At 45.6% G+C, this 21,802-nt stretch overlaps 1 non-coding gene across 1 annotated transcript; it reads right to left on the bottom strand.

The window, feature by feature from the left end:
* Nucleotides 1-10,453: 10,453 nt before the first annotated feature.
* TRNAK-CUU (transfer RNA lysine (anticodon CUU)) lies at nt 10,454-10,526 on the bottom strand. The gene has a single exon. It is a non-coding gene; the product is annotated as a tRNA-Lys (tRNA).
* Nucleotides 10,527-21,802: the final 11,276 nt, after the last annotated feature.

The following is a 21,802-nucleotide window of genomic DNA, read 5'->3' as shown; positions in this document are numbered from 1 at the left end:
GCTGCATTATCTTCTGTCGCGTGTAAACCCAGCAGCTGTTACCCATGCTTTTGCGCCCACGTTTCGAACTTCTATATTGTGTTGCGCTGAAGTAAAATAACCAATTGAAGCCAGCGCTGTGTTGTAGTCTTTCTTTGTCCGTGTGTCAGGAGAGCGGTGTTTTGTTTTCCTAAGATGAACTACCAACTAGCCCCGTTCTTCCACCCTTGCAAGCTACTCTAGTCCTACGTAAAGAACGTAATAAAATCCCCATAAGCACAGATGTCAGGGACTATGAAGTATAATACATTATTCTGCGACTGCCTTCTGTCACTGCTTGACTATGTAACTGAGGGGATGAAATGCCAATAATGACTAAAGACGTAGGCAGGCCATGAGGTAGATGATTGGAAGATAGTGTGCATGAAAAGACAATCACAGAGAAGGCCGGACGGGACAAGCGAATTCCCGTCCTGTCTTCCTTCCTGATTGTCTCTTTACGCGCACTACTTTCCAATCACAATGAACCAGCTTGCCTAGCAACGTATCCTACTAAACAGATCAGTAGGTGTAAATACAATGTGCAGAAGATGAATTTGTCTTAAACTGTCTAGAAAGACCACAGGAGTTTAAGATAGGTAGCCATGCGCCGCAAGAGGTGAGCAAATATGTCGACTTAGGATATATAGTGAATGCAGGTCCTAACCACGAATAACATTATTTACATGGTGCGCATGTAGCAAGTTCTCTGTGATCATAAATAGCAGTTTACTAGCATTCCCACCGGGTGCGTGAAACTATTTTCATTATTATTTGAATGCAAAAAATCTATAGACTTGGGCTTAGGTAGTATACTAGTTAAATTTAAAGACTTTTCGTGGAGTCGATTATTTACAAATAGTATTAAAGAAGTGCTTATTAGGGCGACACAACCCCGTGAGCTCCATCGATGATAGAGTCATCGAGACATGGTGGTCGTTCCCACTCATTGGACTCTCCTTAGTGACAATGGCAAGAGTGGGCGAGATAGGGATCCGTCGAGCCCAGTTTTCATTTCATGCGCGCCGGCGTGCGCTGATTTTGTGGGTGAGAGGAGGATAATGTTTTGAGCGCCGGCATATTCCGCGCTAACGATGCTTGCCTAAAAATTGCAGTATGAAGAGAATTGATGGGGTTAATTCCTATTGCTCCTGTGCGTCGTCTGGTTTCTTTTAGCTTATAGCTTTTCATGGCCCTTTAGAGGAAAGTATGTAACTACTGACACTTTCCAGTAGTAATATGTGGTACTGATACGCAGAGGCTGCCGAAAACTGCTGAACCTAAATTGAGGACAAGAAAATAAGCGATGTAACGGAAATTAGTAAGTGTAAGGTTAAGGTTAAGAGATCAGAAGCCTCCTTTGTGGATGACGTAAAAAAACGCGAGATAGTGACATTCAAGTCGAAACCAAGCGTCATCCAGTATTCATATTGGTATATATGGAACGCTTGTGTTGCAAGGAAAGAGAAGCGTAGGGCGTGGGGGTAAAATGCTAGTTTGGCGCAGAAGATAAGTAAGTTTTCGTGGATTACGTGGATGCGGCTTGAGCAGATCTGGGCTATTGGGTGCACTGTGGAAGAGGCCTCTACCCAGTAGTAATGATTGAGCTGCTACTGATGACGATGACGTCTTTAGCCGCCGAATAAAGAGCTCCTGGCTTAAGCAGGGCTACACAAAATTTGGGGGCCTAATAGTATGGACGGCCATTTTCTGCTGCGTGCGATTGCAACACTCTGTCATTTGGCAATTTTAAAAACTGCGACATCCGTGCTCCACAAAACATGTTCATCGAGCAGTTCGGTGACAGGGCCTGCTACAAGTCTTCATACAAGTGGACAGGTGTAGAGTGCGTATCGATACTAAGGTCGTCGTTTTGGAACCGATTTACACAGGCAACGGTAGACGGATATGATTTATGTGTTCTGCTGACTACACCAGCCCTTCGGAAAGCTATATGTCATAAAATATTAAGGCTACATGGAAAAAACAATATTGCAGATGTGTCATTTTGCTGACTGTGCGTAAAAATAGCGAAGTCTCATACTACTACCTCTTGCTATAGTCTGTTACCAGACCTGCGGTTGAGTTGACAATTTATCGTTGGATGGTTGTATGCCCGTCCATTTCCGACGAAATACACTTCTAGGTATTGTCAGCACGAAATCAAGGAAGCCGTTCAAACAATAACACAATGAATAATACAGATCAATTTGAGGCGTAATGTGGCTTTCTGAGCTGATTGTCTTGGTCGTAGAATGACTTCCCAACTGGGTCTAGTATTTTCTGATTTAGCTGAACCTTAATGACTGCGATAGACCATGCATAATTGTAAAAACTTTCACAGCTAACCTCAGTTTACGATTTGATATTTGTCAGATTGAACGTCCCATATTGACTAAGTATGCAACGAAATAAACAGTGCAGAAGGGCGAATATAATTTTGACTGCATTTTCTTTACCTTGCACGGACATCACTCACTTACAGGCAGTCCGCTATATGGCTCAATAAGAAGGCTGCTGCAGCGACCAGGATTGAACGTAGGTCGCCCTGTTCACCAGTCAAACGGCGTAACCACTGAACCATATGTACCGAACCCACACTTCATTTTCGTTGCTTCATATGCCCGATTTGGACAATGGCAGTGCCGTTCTTAGCCACCATACAATTAAGAAGAACAAGAAGAATAAAAAATTCCTGTCATTAATGTCTTTGAAAATGCAGCAAAAAAGACGAGGTTAAAATCTCACACAACTTCCACCGAATGCTTTCGAAGAGAACATTGTCTTGTGGATCGATGAGTGCAAGTACCCATCGCATCACTCCCTGCACTTTCAACAAGATGGTGCTCAGTCGAAAGAGAAGGCCCAGTGCAGATGTAGGGGATTTTCCTTGTTGACAGAAAGAATCCTCTGTACCGATGTCGCAGAGTCCGCGAATTCACTTCTGTTTTCATGCTCTTTGCGTCGCTTCGGTGGGTGTCGTCGTGTTAGGTAATAGGTATGGGCAGTCAGTGATTGATCTCATAACATAACTACTAGCTACTGCTATGTAAACTTGCGAGAGAGAAGAACTTGAAAGCCGTGACAGGAAATCGCCGTTGTTTTTAACACTACATTAGATTAACCATGCACAAGGCGCGCGCAGCATGTGATTAAGCACGGATGGTTGTGATAGTGGCTTATGTTTGCTTCCCGATAATGAAGTTTGCAATGGAAACACGCATTTCGTGTTTTTTTTATAACGTTGTTTTTTGCCTCAGGGCATGACTAATAACTAATGACAACTAATGACTAATAACAACTAAAATGGCTACCTCTGAATATACTTTCCTTGCGCAATTCTGCCATAGCGCTTCAAGTGATTCATTCTGAGTATGCATCCTTTAGGAAGTGAATCTTTTCGTGTATCCTGCCAAGGTATAGACTGCGAAAGTTTAAGGCCTTCGAAAATGCGTTTATTGGTTGAGGTAACTGTACCATACGAAGGGAATGTTTTTTGATGCCCTCCTTGAAAGCACGATATTTTAACGTCGTCTACTCTCGCTTTATCGGATCACTTGTGTTTCAAGATAATCACAAAACTGCAGACGCTATTCGTGAATCGCACCGTTATCTCGACTAGTGATAAGGACAGGGAAATAAAGCTGGCACGAGGGTCATGGAAGGTTCGGAGCATCAGTTGCAATCGAGACAAGGAACAAGACACTGTTCATTGTGATGGACCATTTTTTGCCGAAATTTGCAGGTGCAGGCTTATTATTAACAGTTCTCCAGTTGGTGAAAGGTAAGAGTCCCGGGTTATATTTTTATGGCCATAATCAGGTCGTATATTAAGGTAACCAAACTAAACACTCAAATAGTAAAGCTTGCTAAGGTTAACAAATGTTCTGTGTCAAATAAAACGAAAAAAGTTAAAGATGGTGGAGAAAAATTGCAGGTGTGGGGTTGAAAGAGGGAAGAAAATGCATTTTCTTGGATGAAATATGCACATATGTCTTCGCAAATGTGATGCCGCGCATTATTCAATGCTTACGCATCCTGCGATTTGCTGTAATGGCTCGGTCTTTGTTAGTAACATGCAATAGCTTGACGCGTTTAACAGTTTGAGAGCTGTCGAGATGTTCCTTGTGAAGCAGGCTCCCCGGTAACTTTCCCGCATGACCGCAAAGACTCACTATGCGCAAAGCTCAATGATACAAACGTATCATAGGAAAACTGTTACTGGCAAAAATATTTCTCTGCAGCTTCATAGGCAGACTGGCCTCTGGGAACGGTGTCTTTTCATATCGCTTCTCTTGCTCTGTTCCCGGAAGAAACGGATAGTCGCTCTTCATGATAAGATTTCAAAGCTGGACTGGAGTATAGCCACTCAAATATCTGTACGGATCGCCGGTAGAGTGTCGCCTGATATCAACGCTCGAAAAGATGTTCCGCTTGCATCCTCGTCGATGAACACGCGGATATTTTCCACGCGAGAGCGAGTAGTTCACAGAATCTTGCTGGAGCTGAAGTGAGTTTCGGGTTTTGAACGTCATATGTTACAACATATTTTGAGAATGATGGGCAGAAAGAGCTAGGCGATATGGGAGGGCGAAGTGCACCTTCAGAAAGAGCTAGCCACCTGATTTAGGGCCCAAAATGCTTTGCCAGCTTTGCCGTAGTTAGTGCAATCATCTCATGGCCTTCAGCTGTAGAAGAGGCATACGACCAAAGAGCAAAGTAAGCTTTCATTTTTGGGAAGCTTAGTGCCATGATATGACATAAATGTGATGGAAGGCCCTTCTCATTTCTTTCAGCTCAGCTAAAAAATTCCACAACGGCAACAATTTCAGCAATTTGAATTCCACACAGTTAGCAATGCTGTACAAAAGCAAACACATTTGCCCGAAGGTGATGATGAACTGAACAGTTGTTTCAGGAATTCAATATTTTAAACCACCCAGTTGATCAATTGTGAAGCTTAGTATTCATATATATTTCCAGATTCTTTAAGAAAAGCTACACGCGGCTGGTCATAGTATATCTTCGGGCGTCCAACCCTAGCCATGTACCTCTTCATCATAGTCTACGATGCCCATCTTGGAGGCAGGGTGTCGTTATCACTTGTGCTATGATCTACCGAAAGCATAAACTTGCCTTTGAGGTGCAAGTTGGTGTCTGGATGAATTTTTCCGAGCATTGTATATGCGTTTGAGCCTTGAATACATGGTGCCCTATCTTGCCACCATTAGATGGTAGTTTCTTTTTCTGCTTTATGTGATAAGCGCGATATCTTAAAAAAGTATTTCGACTAAAGCGATTCGCGAAAATTTCTAGTGTAATGAGCCATGTGAGTGCACTCAGCGATTCACCACAGTGCACTTAGCGATTCCCCAGGGTATTGAGATTACTCTGGGATCATCAACTGCACACTCTGTCCTTCGTTCAGCATGCATTTCAGATGTATATGGGTTAGGCAAATATTGCGCGTGACATTTGAATAATTACAAATTAAAAGCTTCAATCTGCCTGCCCCGTAAACGCTGCTTCCTGTGATGTGTGATGTGAAATGTTCAGCAAGAACACTTATTTAGGCGAAAGCTCTTCTTGGCTCCTCAGTGGCATGGGGAGAACGAACTCCACACAAAGTGCAACCTCGTACTGCATGATCAGTTGCATAAAGAATAATGAGTGCAAATAATTAATTACAAAAAACTGGTTAAGCAACAGAATAATGTATGAATAATATAGGAAGTGTAGAATTAGTGACAGTTATTGATATAGTGAAAAATTAATAAAAACTAGTGATGTAATCACAGAGTGAAACAATGATAATAGCTAGCGATTGCGATATAATAGTTGTGCCATTGGTGATTATAGTGACAGATAATTACAAATTGACGGTGAAATATTGTATTGTTATGCAGTGTCAAGACATAAGAGCATATTTCGTTGAGTCAGCGAAGCGCGAAGTAAACGCGCACGTGGTGTCGTGTAAACATTCGACAACACTGAAAAAATGCCTCCTTTTGCGTGTGAGGAGAGCGCGCGTAGCCTTGCGTGCATATGGTCACCCCCTCCCCATCACTTGGCGGCGATGATGACCCAACCTGCATGAAATGGGTGCCTCCAGAAGGTTCGGCATAAGCTGACCAATGACGACGCGCATCTCGACGGGGAGAGAAGACGCTTGAACAGTGGAAGTTGCGTGTATGTGGCGCCTGCCTTGGTGCATTGTAGCAGAAAGTCACGGCACGTCCCATCTATTGCGGCCGCGGCCCGTCGGCAAGCTTTCCAGTGTTAGAGCCAGTGTTTTAGCTATTATCAAGTGCTACTGCTCGTCTACGTCTGAGTCTACAGACATCAGTTTCTTAACACTATAGAGGCTAGAAATGTTCTAGCCTCTATATTAACACCAAGAAGCAAACACAGAGAAAAATTTACTAAACTAAACAAATGCTTAAGCCACCGCAAAAAACATACAAATAAGTGAAGTAATATTACGGACTAATAGAAAAAAGCTAATATACTCCAATGCAAAAACAAAAACAAACACCAGGCATGAACGCTGCAAAATAGCACCTATGTGTCCAAACACACTCGTGTGCTTACAGCAACACTATGCGCAAGGAACATGCATTGAGTTCATAGCTTCAATCTATTGGCCAACATAAGCAGTCCTTAAAAAGTCCTGTTGCTTCTTCGACACCACCACAGACGGACGACTGATCCACGTATCATCATGATGCTCTATGAAAAAGCTTCTATATTTTTCTGGTTTATCTTAATGAAGAAATAGAATTATTGTGCTCTCAAACGCATTTTTTGATTATAATTACTGCAATAATTTAATTAAACAAGATCACATAATAAAATTTCTTATTCCGCATCATCAAACACTGCTCTTAGCATTTCAACGCCTCTTAACCTGTTTTTGATCTCTTCATTTTTCGTTCCTAATTCATTATTATATATATATATATATATATATATATATATATATATATATATATATATATCATCAATACTAATGAATACCCAATCACAACAACCGCAAAAAAAACATGATGTATTTTTTTGCGCTGACCCCGAGTATTTCGGGCCAGACCCCGAGTATTTCGGGCAAGTGGTGCTTATAACTGTAACTATTACTAATACTACGACGCCGGCAGCTTTTTGGACAAAGGAGCTCAATAATCTATTACTTGAAAATTCCCACCGGTTGAGTTTTGTCCGTCAGGTGTGAAGTATCTCTGTTAGCACTTTCCACGGTTGTCAAGTCTGCGCTTTCAGATGCATTGCTTGCTCATCCAGGCGTTTCATAATAATAATAATAATAATAATAATAATAATAATAATAATAATAATAATAATAATAATAATAATAATAATAATAATAATAATAGTAGTAGTTGGTTCACGGGAAGGGAAAGGCGCAGTATCTGTGACACTTGTTTCTGTGGACACGTGAACCGCGCCGTAAGGGAAGGAAGGAAGGAAGGTGGGAGTGAAAGTGGAAAGAGAGAGAGGAACCGTAGTGAAGGGCTACGGGGTAATTTCGACCACCTGGGGATCTTTAACGTGCGCTGACATCGCACAGCACACGGACGCCTCTTCGTTTCGCCTCCATCGAAACGCAGCCGCCGAGGTCATGTTCGAATCCGGGTGCTCCGGATAGTATTCGTTTCATCTCTGAGAAGAATTCTTGCGGCATTGACGACGGCTCGAAAACGGTGTTCGCTCCTTTTTTGTACCACTTTCGATAGCGCGCCGCTTTTGAAGGTTACGTGTGTGCGATAGGCCGCTCTCTGATTGGCCACGGGAGTGTGACGGCATAATGCAATGCACAGTGCGTAATTCATTGCGCAAGATAGGTGAAGGCAAGGTAGTTAACAAGAAAGATGTTCCAGTTGGCTACTGTGCAGGATGGGACAGAGGACAGGAACGCTGAGTAACTTTATTACGATCCATAATACAACAGCGCAAAAAAGGAAGACGAAACGAAGAAAAACGTAACGAGCGCTGACTTTCAACTAAATTTTATTACACACTTGCAAACATTTAAACACCTTCTGCCGAGGCAAGATAAACACAGACTGCCACTGATTATTATCAACACAAGTTACGCCTAAGTTTCCACAAAGGCGCCCTCAAAAAACCCCACAAACCAACCATCAAAAAACAGCAACTCACGGCTGTCAAGTGATACTAACGCTTATTGGACGCATGAGGAAACCCCTCTTGACAATATATTAGGCTTCCACGACCTCCCTTACAGTTTTCTGTGTGTGCGAAAATGACGAATGATTGAACTATGGTGGCACGTGTAATGTTCTGTCGTATGGTTGGTTGGTTGGTTCACAGCAAGGGAAAGGAGCAGTATCTGTCACACTTGTTTCTGTGGACACCTGAACTGCGCCGTAATGGAAGGAAGGTGGGAGTGAAAGTGGAAAGAGAGAAAGAGGAGTCATAGTGGAGGGCTACGGAGTAATTTCGACCACCTGGGGATCTTTAACGTGCGCTGACATCGCACAGCACACGGAAGCCTCTTCGTTTCTCCTCCATCGAAACGCCGCCGCCGAGGTCGGGTTCGAACCCGGGCACTCCGAACAGCGATCGGGCGTCTTACCACTGCACCACCCCGGCGGGACTGTTCTGTCGGAAGTTGGGGTTTTTGCTGATTTAGGTTTTTTTGGAGGGTGCCTCTGCAAAAACATACCTGTAATCGGTGGTCATAAGTTACGTTTTTTGTATGTTTCTTTGAAAGAGAGGTGAGTACTGAGTGAGAGGTAAGTATATGCAAGTGAGTATTAACGGCTCGTCTCCTCTTTTCTTTGTTTCGTCTTCATTTTTTGGGCGAAAAGGAAAGAGGGGTATGAAAGGGAAAGAGGCGATATGAATAGGGTCCGGAAACAGACGTAATAAAAATTGTGGCAATGGCCTCCTGACATATTGGTGTGCTGACCTATTTGTTGATGTTCTGCTACAGATGCTAGAAATGGCGTCGCTCGCCAGTATAGTAGTTCGCAAATGCAGCAACCAGCGTTGATGATCTCTTCGTGCCGCTGCAGGATCAAAACCAAGTTCTTTCTTTTTCTTTATGATTTAGCAAGCATTCGCGCACATAATCGCTTTGCGACTGAGTGGATTCTCCTCTTCTTGCATAATAAAAAATTCTGCCTTCCTAGTATGCGTCTGGATTGCGCTACTTACATTAGCCCCAAAGCCTCCTGTCATAGTATCTCCTTCAGACCGAAATTATAAACCTCTTTCAACAATTGTTCAAGATTTTGCCTCTTAAAAAAAGGCGCCTGCATTCCGTCGAAAATGTGTAGCTACTCTGAAGACAGATTGGTACGTCGTCTTGCCTTGGCACTCTGACGGGGTGTCCTATATTTTCATGGTCCTCGTGGCGTTATTTCTCGTCTTCAGAAAGAAGTGCCAGTAAACGAATTCAAGGAATATATAACGGGTACCTTATATAAAAAGTCTCGAAATCCTTACAATGTTCTGCTTCTTTCGACCGTCCTGTCCGCCGGTCAGGGCCCACCGACAGGAGCAGAGCTTATGACAGTTTTCAGGTTGGGTTTACAATGTCAGCAGCACGTGCAGTCGTGAGTAAAAATATTAGCACAAGTGACGAGCCTGCACAGCTGTGATATCTCACCACGCGGCGCTGCGGTTCGCAGGCGTGCGTATCGGTCTCCGTTCTCATTTTTGCAGCATAGAGGGAGGGGGGCGGGGGGGGGGGGCAAAAAATCTTTATCAAGCGAGCCACCGCCGGGGCGTCAAAGTGCTGCCCTTACGTGACTGTGGAAATGGCATTTCTTTTGTGGGGCTCCGCAGCCCCTTAAGGTGTTTCAAACCGCGCGCGCGACTTTCTATTTGTAGTTTGTTTGCACGGGCAGCGCGAGTGCGCATGAGCAAGCAGATAATCTTGGGGGGCGTGATGTTAGCGGCGACAGACGAGGGTAAATAAGCGCGTCAGAAGCGAGGCGCGGGGCTTTTTTGCGCCGGCGGAAAGGCCGGCGCGGGGCAACCGGCGAGCGTCATGGGCTAGCAGGGTGTGCACGGACGACCGAAAGAAGATCGCCGACGCGAAGATGGAAGCAGTGCCTGCAGGAACAGCCTAGGCGTATTTCTGTGAGTTGCTGTGCCGCGAGGGGCAATCTTTCCTGTGTCGCCGTTAGCGCTTTGGCCCTATTGCTCGTTTTATTCGCTCCGCAGTGTGTGTTGTTTCGCCGCGGCAAGGACCTGACATTCTTGCCGCTTTCCGTTGTTCTATTGTCGCGCGCATGAACAGCCTGCTCTCAGCGCAGTAGCGCCTTATGTTTCTCTGTTTTGGTTTTTTTGTTTATCCGAAATAAACCGGTGTTATTAAGTGACTGGATTTGTCACTCGTCGGGCGAGACCATGGCTCGCGGACCCGTTTTTTGAAGGCGAGGCCTTCATCTGGCGCCCAACGTGGGGCCCCAACCCACGACCCTGAGATTAAGAGTCTCATGCTCTACCGACTGAGCTAGCCGGGCATCCTGGAGGCGGAAAGTGGATGGCAAATCGCTTACCGGTTGGTACTTGATGTCCTGGGGCCGTGATTAACGTTCCAAGGGGCCGCCAATCACCTCTGGTGCCGGGGCTGTCTGGGCCAGAGGAGACTTCTTTCCTCGTCCCTTACGTTGCTTAGACTGACGTCTGCAGCAGCCCCATACCCTGGCCGTCGGGTGATGAGATGACCAAAACACCAGGCTCTGTGTTGGCCACGCTCCTTCGCCCGCATTGTAGCAGGCAGCAGCAAGAAGAGGCCCGGTCCAGCCTGCCATAGCCGGCAGTCTGCCAGTCACCGGAGGAGGCCCGTTCCGGCCTGCCACCCCTTGCGCTCGGCCACTCGCCGGAGGAGGCCCGGTCCGGCCTGCCACCCCTTGCGCTCGGCCACTCATCGGAGGAGGCCCAGTCCGGCCTGCCACCCCTTTCTCTCGGTCAGTCACCGGAGGAGGCCCGGTCCGGCCTGCCACCCCTTTCTCTCGGTCAGTCACCGGAGGAGGCCCGGTCCGGCCTGCCACCCCTTTCTCTCGGTCAGTCACCGGAGGTATGGCTGGTACCTCGGATGGCACCGATGTATGGCATGAGCCACCTTCACTGGTTCCGGAGCTCCAGGATCTGCCCGCTCGTGCAGCTCTTGAAAACTGCGCAAAAACTCGAGCAAACCCTCGTGTTCGCCTTACGTCCTGGCACAAAGCTCATCCTTGATGCGGATGACGTAGTCAGGCGGCAAAAACTCTTCCCGAAAACGCTGTACAAAGTCCTGTTTTGTTGTGAATGGCCGCTGTCTACGCCTCCAGGTTGCTGCGGAACCTACTAAAGCTACAGGAATCACGTGTGACCAGAGCACTGTCCGAAATTGCCATTGCCATCTGATAGTCATCGACTTCATGAAGAAAATCGCAGATTTCTTGTCGGCGTATCCTTCAAACCTCGGCACGAGCAAATTTAGCTGCAGATGGTTATCGCGATACAAGGGAGTGGGCGTTAACGAAACTGGCTCGCTTCCCATCCCTTCTCTAAATTGGGCCTTTGACGCAAGTAGCTGGGACAGTAGGCCCATAATTCCGCTTTGAAAATCCGACAGTTCACTTTTCCGGTCTCCTAATTGCTCTTGCATAGAACCCGAATGGTTGGGGGGTGGAATTTCATCTTTCAACTGGGCGCTTGCGCCAGGTAAGTTGAGATTATCCGCCATAGCTACGCATGGAAACGTGGAATGTTCTCACTAAAGTTGCGACACTCGCGGGGAAACCAAAGCTCGAGCAAAAATCACGTTGGGCGCCAGATGAAGGCCTCGCCTTCAAAAAACGGGTCCGCGAGTCATGGTCTCACCCGACGAGTGACAAATCCAGTTTCTTAAAAACACCGGTTTATTCCGGATAAACAAAAAAAGCAAAACAGAGAAACATAAGGCGCTACTGCGCTGAGAACAGGCTGTTCATGCGCGGGACAATAGAACAACGGAAAGCGGCAAGAATGTCAGGTCCTTACCGCGGCGGAACAACACACACTGCGGAGCGAATAAAACGAGTAATAGGGCAAAAGCGCTAACGGCGACACAGGAAAGATTGCCCCTCGTGGCACAGCAACTCACAGAAATGCGCCTAGGCTGTTCCTGCAGGCCCTCATTGGTGCACTTTCATCAGCACTCAAGGCGTGCGGCCGCTTCCAGACCTTTATCCTGGACTTGCACAGGGCGTACGACGAAAGTGAGGAGACGGGCCACTACTGGCGGAGGTTTTCGACGCTCTTGCACACAACCAATTCCTGATGAAGCTTTCCATAGTCACCTCTCGACTGACCCTCAAGACGGTGCAGTCCCTGTCCGTCCTGGTTGCCCAGTGCAAGCCGAGCCTGGTCGAGCTGCACATTGCAAGCATCGACATCATCCCTGACATGGTGATCGGTGTGCTTCACAAGATGCTGACCAAGGATGTCTTCCTGCCGAGGATTAGCGTCAGGTGCTCTTCCTGGGATGATGTGGTGCGAGCGAGCGCAGTCATAGATGATGCCAAGAAGAGCAACCGGGGCCTGCTCAATAAGGCGGCGCGGTTCGTGATGAGCTTCGACGGAGGACTGGCCGCGCAGGCCGAGCATCATTGTGCGACCGCCTTCGACGAGCTGTGGTGCACAGCATCGCTGCGGGAACACCTAGTGGCACTGTCGGGGAAACCCGAGCACCAGGCGTCCTTTGCAGTTCGACGTTGGGGATAAAGTACTCCGCCGCTCGCACCCGCTAAGTGATGCTACAAAAGGATTTGCCGCCTCTCTCGCTCCTCGATGGACTGGTCCTTTTGTAGTAATAAAGCGCCTTTCGCGTCTGGTTTACATGCTTCGTCATGTGCAGGGTGGCCGGGAGATCGGACCAGTCAACGTCGCCGACCTGAGAAAGTACTACGAGCGGCCAGAAAGTACGTAACGGCACTCGGGTCTACCAGATGTGAACCACCTGGACCATGGTCTGATGAATGCCACAAATCCAGCGGATTCCTTCAAGCGGGCAGCTCGTCAGAACCAGCATTGTTTTTGTACTCCTCCCAGTGCCCTTCTTTGTTTCGTTCTTAGAAATCTCGGGAGGTGTCCCGTGTTGAGAGGGGGGGAGTGTGGGGCTCCGCAGCCCCTAAGGTGTTTCAAACCGCGCGCGCGTCTTTCTATTTGTATTGTGTTTGCACGGGCAGCGCGAGTGCGCATGAGCAAGCAGATAATCTTGGGGGGCGTGATGTTAGCGGCGACAGACGAGGGTAGATAAGCGCATCAGAAGCAAGGCGCGGGGCTTTTTTGCGCCGGCGGAAAGACCGGCGCGGGGCAACCGGCGAGCGTCATGGGCTAGCAGGGTGTGCACGGACGACCGAAAGAAGATCGCCGCCGCGGAGATGGAAGCAGTGCCTGCAGGAACAGCCTAGGCGTATTTCTGTGAGTTGCTGTGCCGCGAGGGGCAATCTTTCCTGTGTCGCTGTTAGCGCTTTGGCCCTATTGCTCGTTTTATTCGCTCCGCAGTGTGTGTTGTTTCGCCGCGGTAAGGACCTGACATTCTTGCCGCTTTCCGTTGTTCTATTGTCGCGCGCATGAACAACCTGTGCGCATGAACAGCCTGTTCTCAGCGCAGTAGCGCCTTATGTTTCTCTGTTTTGCTTTTTTTGTTTATCCGGAATAAACCGGTGTTTTTAAGAGACTGGATTTGTCACTCGTCGGGCGAGACCATGGCTCGCGGACCCCCGTTTTTTGAAGGCGAGGCCTTCACTTTTTATCTCTATTTTCATGTGCAACGACGGCTAATATCTTGCTTCTTTGTCGTCAGCAAAAATAAATTTCGTTAAACCTCTCCCCTCCCTCGTACAGCTCGCTGAACCCACCTAAACTTTCCGAGATCACTATGGAATCACATCAGAAATGCGAAAGCCTAAGCTTTGCTGATGCACATGATGCATCCCGTTTGCTCTCATTATCATTATTAACGAAATGCGTCGTCATTATCATTGCTAGCGTCATCTTTGTTATTATCACTAACACCAGCGTTATTGTCATTGCTATCATCCTAACGGTAGACAAGAAGAATATGCCGTGCAATTCATAATCCCGTTCGTGCAGCAGTTGGTTAAAGCAGTCGGCTGGGCAAGCAAGGGATGGAGGTCCGATTCCCGGTGAAGGCAAAATTTACTTATTTATTTTAGCTATCTTCTTCAGGTAGACCAGTAGAATTATGACGATACTTTTACAGTCTCGGTCGTGACAATTGATTGACGATGTCTCGTATGACATGATTATGGTGCTGGGCATCCACAACGTTTGGAAAGCGTGGATGGTATTTAGGCACGTGGAAGAAATTGTATGATCTTTCAGGGATAACTTTATTGAAAATGTGAGATTTTTCAACGTAGTCAGCCAACGCAACTTGAGTGGACGGATATTGTCAACGGTTGATCAACATGCAAACGATTTAATATACCGTTTTAGCCAAAGGTACGCTAACGATTTTTATACCTGCATGTACTTTGTTGACAGCCATTAAAGAAAAAAAAACATGGGCTTGGAGCCGTTTGTTAAAGCGCTCTGCTGGGGATCCAAGGAACGGACTTTCGATTCCCGGTTGAGACAGGATTTCTTCAATTTTTACTATCTTCCTAACAGTAGACAAGGAGAATTATGATGTGCGACCGAACGAATGGACGCCAACAGTATGAGCCAATAAAGGATTCCACATTATTAGTGAAGAACGTAAACTACACGGTATACTCGTAGTCACACTCTTCGTCAACCGCAGTACCACGCGTTGTAATCCGGTGATCCGGTGATACACGACTTGTGCTAATGTTTTTTACCCGCGATGGTGCATTTTTACAGTTCTACTTTGGCTATTATAAATAAAGCAAGGAAACGGAGGCACATAGACGATGGAGCCACACAGGAAGGCTTATGAAACATTCAGGCAGCCATTTTCAAGCAGTCTTCAGCGTATTTCTACCAGCCAGGCGTAATATGTTTACACTTAACACGGGTAGAAAGTAGGCGAGGGCGCTAAATACCCACTACAAATGGCCTACTTGGAGAAAAGTCAACATCAAACCACATTTTGCAGGGCAAAGGGTGAAGCAACTGAAATTAGAAAAGATCTCGTAGCATTTTGAGATTCGAGCAGTATGCAGCTTGCCTCAACGCTGTACAGAGCTGCAGGTTTCTTTTTTAATTTGACCCCTTAAGCCGCTTCACGTGAAGTGCTATGCAGTATGGACAGAAGCTCTTTTTGAAGAACGTTACAACTTATAGTGTGTGACAGATCACATGACATTGACGCCACCTGCAAATGGTGATCGCAGCAGGAACATCAACAAGTACAAGGAAGAGGACTTGCAAAGTTTACATTAACTCGGACAGGAATAACTTGATCACCTGCACTTGGGATTTGCACCCGCTGTCATGATTTTGATATATACAATAAGTGATCAATGTGATTATTCTTACTGCTTCTTGTTCGATAGCAATCTGCAGAGAAGCCGTCGAAGTCTTAATTGTTCCTGCAGTTTTGGGATATAACCATATTTTTGATGAACATTTAGCTGAAAGCATGTGCAAGAACCAAGTTCACCTTTTTTTGGTGCTATAACGTATTGTCTACAATCTGTAGACTTACTGAGTGTATTCCGCTACAAGTGCTGTGGCCCTCGTTAAGAGCTGCCATTCTTTGTTGTATACTTTGAATTGGTGTGTTCTGTTTGAACTTAGTGTGCATTTTATTAAGTGCTTATGTCGATGAAACACAGGAAGGTACAAAATCGTTCTCCTTCTACCTCCAGAAGGGCCATTCTGAGTAAGACGTGCATGCAGCAATAATTCACAATTCACTTTGGTGTTTGCGGCAAGCAGGCTGTCTGCGGTGTACTACTTTAGTAAGAATATTTGACATACACGCACCCTGGTGGATGTGTCTGCAGTCTTTTAGCGTAGCAAAGTCCATTCCTCTACACCTATCTTGTGTGCTACAATTGTGAATGGTAGGTGCTCGCTGCGGTTTTCCACAGACTAACTGAACGTACGCACTAGCAGAAGTGCGTGTATGTTGAACATGTATAGTCGACTGAAGAACGGGAGGGCGTCTTCGATGAGATTTTCCAAAAGGAAACGCAATTGGCAAAAAGTGCACCTTTCATCATAGTGGGGGATTTTAATGCATATAGCTTCTTGTTCGGGCTGCAACCAAATTGATGGTCTGTGCCTGCGAAGCCATGTAAGGCTATCTTCATGTCACGTTGCTGATCCCCACGCGACTTGGAAGGCTCTATCAAACATTTAAGAAGACTCCAAGCCGCCTTGGTGCTAAGGTTTCCTTTCAGCGAGTTGCATTTAGTCAAACAGTTATTTTTGGTCACGATCCTTGCATACCCTTCTGCTTGCAATGTTCATTGCGCGATCTTGATCTTCAGCTTGCGGTCAAGTTTGTGGTTTTTCCACCGTTTTGTGAGAGTTCTTCTGGCCTCCCATAGGTGTAGTAGGTAGCTTTCAATGGCCGGAATTTCTTCTGAGGTCTGAAGCGTATGTGTAAAGCCGTCCTTGACTCCCAGCAATGACTCTGCCCACTCCTCATACTTTTGAATGGGCGCGTTAGGTGTAGATTCTTCCGTCTTTCGGGAACAACGACCAGTCCGTGAGTCGGGCGTGTCCTCGCGATTTGCGATGCTTATTGTAGTCGAGGCAGATCTTGAGAATGCAGTGGTCACTCCCCAAGGTTTCCTGTGTGTTGTGCCAATCATATTTTCTAGCTGCCTTACTCAAAGAGAGATCTGGACACGTATCTCTCGAGACACTGTTGCCAATCCTCGTGGGATGCTGCGGGTCAATAAGAATCATAAATGCTAGGTCCGAAAGGGCTGCAGCGAGTTTCCTGCCCTTAATATCCTCCTTACTATAAGCCATCAAGAAGCTATATGCGTTAAAATCCCCCACTATGATGAAAGGTGCACTGTTTGCTAATTGCGTTTCCTTTTGGAAAATCTCATCGAAGACGCCCTCCCGTTCTTCAGTCGACTATATATGTTCAACATATACGCACTTGTGCTAGTGCGTACGTTAAGTTAGTCTGTGAAAAACCGCAACGAGCACCTCCCCAATCACAATAGTAGCACACAAGATAGGTGTAAAGGAATGGACTTTGGTATGCTAAAAGACTGCAGACACATCCACCAGGGTGCGTGTATGTCAAATATTCTCACTAAAGTAGTACTCCGTAGACAGCCTGCTTGCCACAGACCCCAAAGTGATGTATTGGTGCATGCACGTCTTACTCAGAATGGCCCTTCTGGAGGTAGAAGGAGAACGATTTTGTACCTTCCTGTGTTTCATCGACATAAGCACCTAATAAAATGCACACTAAGTTCAAGCAGAACACACAAAATCAAAGTATACAACAAAGAATGACAGCTCTTAATGAGGGCCACAGCACTTGTAGCGGAATACACTCAGTAAGTCTACAGATTGTAGACAATAAGTTATAGCACTGAAAAAAGGTGAACTTGGTTCTTGCACATGCTTTCAGCAAAATGTACATCAAAAATATGGTTATATCCCAAAACTACAGGAACAATTAAGATTTCTACGACTTCTCTGCAGATTGCTATCGAACATGAAGCAGTAAGAATAATCACAATGATCACTTATTGTATATATCAAAATCATGACAGCGGGTGCAAATCCCAAGTGCAGGTGATCAAGTTATTCCTGTCCGAGTTAATATAAACGTTGCAAGTCCTCTTCCTTGTGCTTGTTGATGTTCCTGCTGCGATCACCATTTGCAAGTGGCGTCAATGTCATGTGATCTGTCACACACTATAAGCTGTAACATTCTTCAAAAAGAGCTTCTGTCCATACTACATAGCACTTCACGTCCGATGGGGCCGTCCAGGGACGAGGTGTGACCTCCTAGATAATACCAGCCTAAGAAAGTTTATTGATGTTGATTATGGCCCCAGGACATCTTACCACATGATGACACAGGTTGGGAGTGCTGCAACGACTGCACATATTCCACTTAATTTCCTGCAAATTAACACATTGTTAAGTGCCTGAGTTTTTATGCAAATAATATTTCAAAGAGGCATGAAATAGGGCTCAGGTGCATTCAGAATCATCAAAGCTGCAAGCGAAGCTGCGGTAGTGTTTACAATATGAATACAAGAAATGGTCAATGCAAAACCAGTTACCTTAGTGAACAATTTCCGTAACCGATATAGACGCCTTGGTTGCGGACATTGTAGACTCATGGTTATGGTGAACTGTTTTCTGGCAGTTAAAGGAACGACTTATATCAGGCGATTTCACTTATTGTTTCTTTCTCGTTCGTCGAAACCACAAACTAAGAAATCGTGACAACTACAAGCTCACTCAGTATTTTTTTCATTAAGTTCGTGCAGTGTAGAGCAGTTGAAGAAAATTATAATGCACCATAGAAATAGGTAGCAACACGCCACGTAAAATGCTGAATAAATATGTTCGATTCGCCGTATGCGTCCTGTAACTATTCCTTTAATCTTCAGTCATTTCCCGTCTGCGTACAGCTTGAATGCGAAAGACGCTTTAGGAAGAGCCACCTTTGCAGGTTTTCCTATTGCCCTTACCTCAGTGATGCTCGACGTGCTGCACAATTTTGAGTAGATTGACTGATTTGCCTTGCTGGTCGACACCCATCGAGAAGCCCGACACTTTCCAGGAGCTCGTTGCTCGGCCGCACGAATACCTTTCGTATCAGACGGTCATTTCAGAGGCGTTCACCGCTGTCGATCCCACCCGGAACACCTGCAGCTCCACAGTTCAACACTCCGAGCTCCGAGCGTGGGGTGATTCTCGCCTCGGAGCTTGTAAAGCCAGCACACTACACACCTCATCAGATGACTGTACTCACGAACTGTCTTTTAGGACAATTTGACAGCATTGCTGTGCAGCAGCAAATCCTAGATAACCATTTGCAGACGACGAACGGCACGACCACTCACCAGCGCGCCTTCCTCCATAGCCACCGCCATTGCCTAGCTATCATAACCGTGCAGACAAATGATTTATTATCATGGGAAGAAAGAGTTTGAGATAGGAAAACAGATAGCCTCGTCACGCGGCCGCATGCTTCTGCCCCCATTACAGACGTCTCCAGCGTCCTTTATTTTAAAAGCACTCATATTTTTACATTTCATTGCCTTTAAAAGTCCAAACAAGTGTTTACAAAGTTATTTTTTCACTTCAAATAACAAGCTAGAAAACTACGGTGAGCTAACGGCTGCATAAATGAGTTTACCTGTCACCATCATCTCATTAGCATAATTCGGGTACCTCGCCGCCTGGTGAAATTATGGCGGCCAAACGTCCTCATTTTCGGGAATGGCGGCACATAAGGTACGTCATGACACGTCAATTTGACGTCATCTAAATATGCTTGCGTATCACGTGCTTCACGGGACATAACTCCAGACAATCAAATTTAGCATCCGCTCCTTTCCAGTATGCAATTTTTTTCATCACATTGGTTAATCAAGCATAAGTGTTCTACAAACCATCATCCGTAACTTCGCTTCCACTCCGAAATCATTCTTATTTTTCACCCAGGCAACAAGGATTACCCCGTTTAAAATCAATTTTCACGGCTACGTCATTTTGACGTAACCGCAAAATGTGCTTACCTCAGCTGACGGTTTTGGGCCACAAGTTTGAAGCACGTGACTTTTTCAGAGCCAATCAGAAAGACGAAATGGCACCGACAGTTGAAGGCGAATTTCGAGAATGGGGCCCCATGATGGATGGATGGAATATAGGAGCGTCTCTTTTGAAACGGGGTGGTACCACTTGCTATCATGCTCATTTTCCCCCTATATCTTAATTATTATTTTAGAATAGTTAAGTATACCATCATTCTGTATATTGAATTTTTTTTCTACATTACTGAAATTATGCCACTTTTCTGTTTTTAAGACACCAATCTTAGAATAGTTTTTTGCTACCTCCCACCGCAGGTTCAATCACCCGGCCACAGGCACCTCTAAACCCCAGAGCTTCAGGAAGAGGGACTGCGCCTGCATCGAATTCTGGATGGATACCATTACATTAGAGTATAATATGGTTAATTGTTTCTGTGCATTTACCACATACAGCACATGTGCCATCTTCCTTGTCAAATCTCTTTTTGTAGCTGCGTGGTCTAAAACACCCTGCTCTAGCTTCAAAAAGTAGGGCACTGCCTCTAGAGTTATCAAAGAAAGCTTCCTTCCTGATCTGCCTTTTCCACTTTCGGTAAAGTTCCTCACTCTGCTTCTTTTCCATCGAATTTATCCAATTTCGATCTTCGGTGTTTTTCACCTGTTGCTTAATGCTCTTTATTTCTTCGTCCTTGTGAGCCGTATACTTACTGGTTTGTTTCCTAGTTCTTTTCCTCCATCGTGAGTCAACGCTTTTTAGGTATAGGTATTTAAACACTTTAGCTGCCCATCTGTTACTGTCTGATTTACTCAGGCATTCCTCATAAAATATTTTACTCTGAGCTTCCCGTACTTCAAAAGATACCCAGCCCGTATCTCCCTGTACCGCCTCATTTGTGGTTTTGCCGTGGGCACCCAGTGCTAATCGTCCGAAGGCTCTCTGATTTATTTCTAATGTCGACCGTACCTCTTTTTTAAGGCACAAAACTTCATTTCTGAGAGTACGTCCGAGCACCATAATTCCTTTCCAAGTACCCCTCAAAACCTCATACCTGTTGTATCCCCACAATTCCCTATGGTTTATAATTCCCACATTTCTTCGGCCTTTTGCCTTAAGTGATTGCTTTTCAATGTATGCTAATCCTTCGTTTACTCATTCCTCGAGATATTTATATCCTGCCACTCTGGGTAATTCATGGCCTTGTATTTTAAGACACTGATCCGTCGAGCCTCTGAAAATTATCAGACCTGACTTAACTGAGCTAAAACTGAAACCTAGAGCGTCCCCATCGTGTCCGCAATACTTAACCAGAGTTTGCAGTTTTTCCTGACTTTCTGATAAGAGCACGATATCGTCTACATACTGCGAGCCTTCCAAGGGGCTTCTTGTTTCACGTGTACATACCATCCTCATCTTCCTCATCCCGTGGCGCCACCGGTGGCACGCGCCTCGGTTGTCCATCGGATTAAACACCAGACACGGCATCCTTTGCCTTGCCGTCTCGACCTGGCCTTCTTCCACAAGTGGTGGAGGTGCTGGGTCCATTAAACTGGGGAGGCGCTGCTCTACCGCCGCTCCGCCTAACCTATATCACAAGTTAAAACACAGGTTACTCTCTTGTATCCTCCGTTCCATATTTATCATATAAAGCATGAACAGCAGCGGTAATAGAGGACAACCTTGTCTTAATCATTTGCATACCTTGACATCTTCCGTACTTCTTATTCATTCCCATGTAATTAATACTTTGTTATTCTGGTATATTTCCTGTAGGAACTCTGTTTTCTAATGACCGATACCTTCTTCTTTTATTATGTTCCACAGGAGTTCCCAGTTTACGTTGTCGTACGCCCCGTTTATGTGCAGGAATGTCAAATACAAAGGTCTATTTTCCACTCTAGATATTTCGAGCCATTGGGTAAGCATGAAGAGGCTATCATCTAATCGCCTACCATTTATAAAACCGTTCTGGTTCTCCGAATATCTTGTTACTTTCTACCCATGCTTGCATCTTTAATTTCACCGCCTGCATGGCCAACCTTTATATAACAGATGTTATCGTAATCGGCCTGTAGGATTTTATGTGCATCCT

The sequence above is a fragment of the Amblyomma maculatum genome, chromosome 9, assembly GCF_055883805.1.
Source record: "Amblyomma maculatum isolate TAMU_Amacu chromosome 9, ASM5588380v1, whole genome shotgun sequence".
NCBI classification, from domain to species: domain Eukaryota; kingdom Metazoa; phylum Arthropoda; class Arachnida; order Ixodida; family Ixodidae; genus Amblyomma; species Amblyomma maculatum.
Note: the sequence above shows the minus strand (reverse complement) of the source record. Positions and strands in the feature narration are given on the sequence as shown.